The following is a 3,033-nucleotide window of genomic DNA, read 5'->3' on the forward strand; positions in this document are numbered from 1 at the left end:
CATTGAAAATAATGTGGACGACACTTTATCTTTTCATCTAACACCAGAAGTAGCAAGGTAATTAGTGGCAACATTTTTCCCCTTTCCTCCCCCTTTCCTCCCCCTTTCCTCCCCCTTTCCTCCCCCTTTATGCACAAACAACACTGAAATTCTTTTATCAGGCATCAGGGAAAGGACCATATGCTGACTTTGCTGTAAGGATTATTTTCCATACTTTAACATGAATGTAGCTGTATGTTGATCAGCACTACTGACTATAAGCAATCATTCACATCTGTACTAAGCCGCTGATAGATAAAGACAGAGATAAACTTTGTAGCATTAACTAGAATTTGACAGAGCAATCTTCTACATTGTATGCGAAGGTACCCTGGCAGGGATGAGTACTCTGTTCTGAACCCAGTTTTATGAAGAGAACAAAATTTTAAAGCTACTTTTATTATGTCTGTAACTAAGTATTGTCATAATGCAGAAGGTTGTTTGGAAGAAGTGGTTGCATGGAAAAGCTAGCAAAACAACCCTAGCAGAAGTGAAGATGGATTATGTGGACTGCATTGATAATTGTGGCAGGTGATATCATTAACTTGGTATTTCATTGAATCATAGAATTGTTTGTGTTGGAAGAGACCCTTAAAGGCCACCTAGTCCAACTCACCTGCAATGATCAGAGACACCTACACTAGATCAGGTTATTCAGAGCCCCATCCAGTCTGACCTTGAATGTCTCCAGGGATGAGGCTTTCAACCACCTCTCTGAGCAACCTCTTCCAGTGCCTCACCACCCTTACTGTAAAAAATTTCTTCTTTATATATAATCTAAATCTCCCCTCTTTTATTTTGAAATCATTTCCCCTTGTCCTGTCCTAACATACTGTCCTAAAGAGTCTGTCCCCTTCTTTCTTATAGCTCCCCTTCAGATACTGAAAGGCCACTCTCAGGTCTCCACGGAGCTTTCTCTTCTCCAGGTTGAACAGCCCCAGCTCTCTCAGCCTGTCCTCATAGGGAAGGTGCTTCATCCCTTGGATCTCTTTTGGAGCCCTCGTCAGGATGTGTTCTTAACACATTTGCATCTCTCCTATACTGAGGACTCCACATCTGGATGCAGTACTTCAGGTGAGGTCACACCAGCACAGACTAGAAGGACAGGATCACCTCCCTCGACCTGCTGGCCCAGGTTACAGTTGGCTTTGTAGGTTGTGAGGGCACACTGCTGCCTCGTGTCCAGCTTACCAGTCCTTTTTGGTAGAGGGCTGTGCTCCATCCTTACATCCCCCAGCTTGGATTGATAGTGGGAACTGCCGCAATGCAGGTGCAAGACCCTGCACTTGGATTTGTTGAACCTCATGAGGCTCACCTGGGCCTCCTGCTCGAGCCTGCCTAGGTCTCTCTGAATGGCATGCCATCCCTTGGGCATGTTGACCACACCACACTTTGTTACAGAGGAACCCCTGTATGCCAGCCTTTCAGAAGGCTGAGGGGAGGCCTCTGGTCTGCCTCTTCTCCCCGCACAGCCCAATCTGAAGCACGGGTGGCAGAGCTGTACCTGCAGCCACGCACACCGTTTGCAGGTAGACAGCAGGCTGACGGGGAAGAAGTCAGTCAGGACCCCGTTCTACAGAGCTCTTCATCCTGAAAAATGGAAAAGCTTACACAATATCTTGCTTACAGTTAATCTGTTATAAAGAGCTTGCACATGGGAGAACAGAGAACTGGTAAAATTTCAAAAATGCTTGCTGCATCACAGCCTGGTACTATATTGTGCCAACAGCTCATAAGTGCAATTTCAAAGGTAAGAAGGAAATCTCAGTATTTGTTAGCACATTGTTGTTTTTTTTCTGAAGTTTGTGTATTCTTGTGAAAGTAAAGTGTCTTATTGGTAAGTAATCAGGTATGAACAGGAGAAAACCTGAATGCCATCTAAATTTATATTAGGGAAGTGTATCAGGAATCTTCATTAAGACAATACATACCTATTACATTTTCTATCCTTTTTCCTCACTAATTTTGTTTTCCTCTGCACACTGCAAGTACTGAGATAACAGCGAGTCCTCACTTTGTACTTCTGCGTGTAAGTACATTTCTGTTCAGAGTTTTACCACATTTAGCAGTCACATTCTGACTAACTTTATTTGAAAATGCCTATTGAAAGAAATTGCAGTTATGAGAATGAAGAATGCAGAGGGACAGCTGGAACTCATATGCCTGGTCTGCTCCAAATGTGGCTGCTTTGGAATGTTTTATTTTTAAAATAGCTTTCTGTTGTTTCTCCACAGCTTGTTTTCTTGTTAGGCTTTTCTTTCTAAGTTGGTTACTATTCTTTATCAGAAAGATTTGACAAAAAGAACATAGAGATTAAAATCAATCTCCTGACTCCAGTGACACCAGAAATTCAAGTGACAAAATACCTCTGCTTTTTGTAGAGGTCAGTGTTCAGTAACTCTGGCGTAACTCTGGCATCCTTCCAAGACAGAGATTCTCACGAAATTAGTCACATCTTCACTTGGGGTGAGGCATAGACCAGGGAGCGGGGGCAGAAGCCTAGGGCAGGAATTGCCTGCCTCCAATATTTTCCACTCAGACAAGTGGTCAGCTAAACACCAGGACCTGAAGCTTCAGTAGCTATGAAAAGCATTATAAAAAATAAAAAGATTGGTGAGGCTGCACCAAGTAAGTCACGGCAACGGGATTCGAGTGTGGTGCTGCCTTCCTGCAGCACTGCTCAGATGTTGCCCTAAGGAGATGTGATCCTAATTTGCTTGGTAGTTGCTTCCCAGCAAGCCTAGTTGCACAGAGGCTGAAAAGTATTGTTCTACAATGGTATTCCCTTCATGAAATGATAAGAGATAATGTGGCTATCATTTCCTTTCCAGAGTTTTATATATGCTTTTCCCAGGAGGTTATTCAATAGGTATTGCTAAACCAAGGCTACAGTGTTTTTCCAGTTGTTCAAGAACAGGGAAAAACTACAAACTGCAATTTGTGCATGGATGCTTTAGCATCATCCAGAATGTTGTGTTTTGCATGTGTTTCTGC

This window comes from Numida meleagris, chromosome 5 (genome assembly GCF_002078875.1).
Source record: "Numida meleagris isolate 19003 breed g44 Domestic line chromosome 5, NumMel1.0, whole genome shotgun sequence".
In the NCBI taxonomy this organism is placed as follows: Eukaryota; Metazoa; Chordata; class Aves; order Galliformes; family Numididae; genus Numida; species Numida meleagris.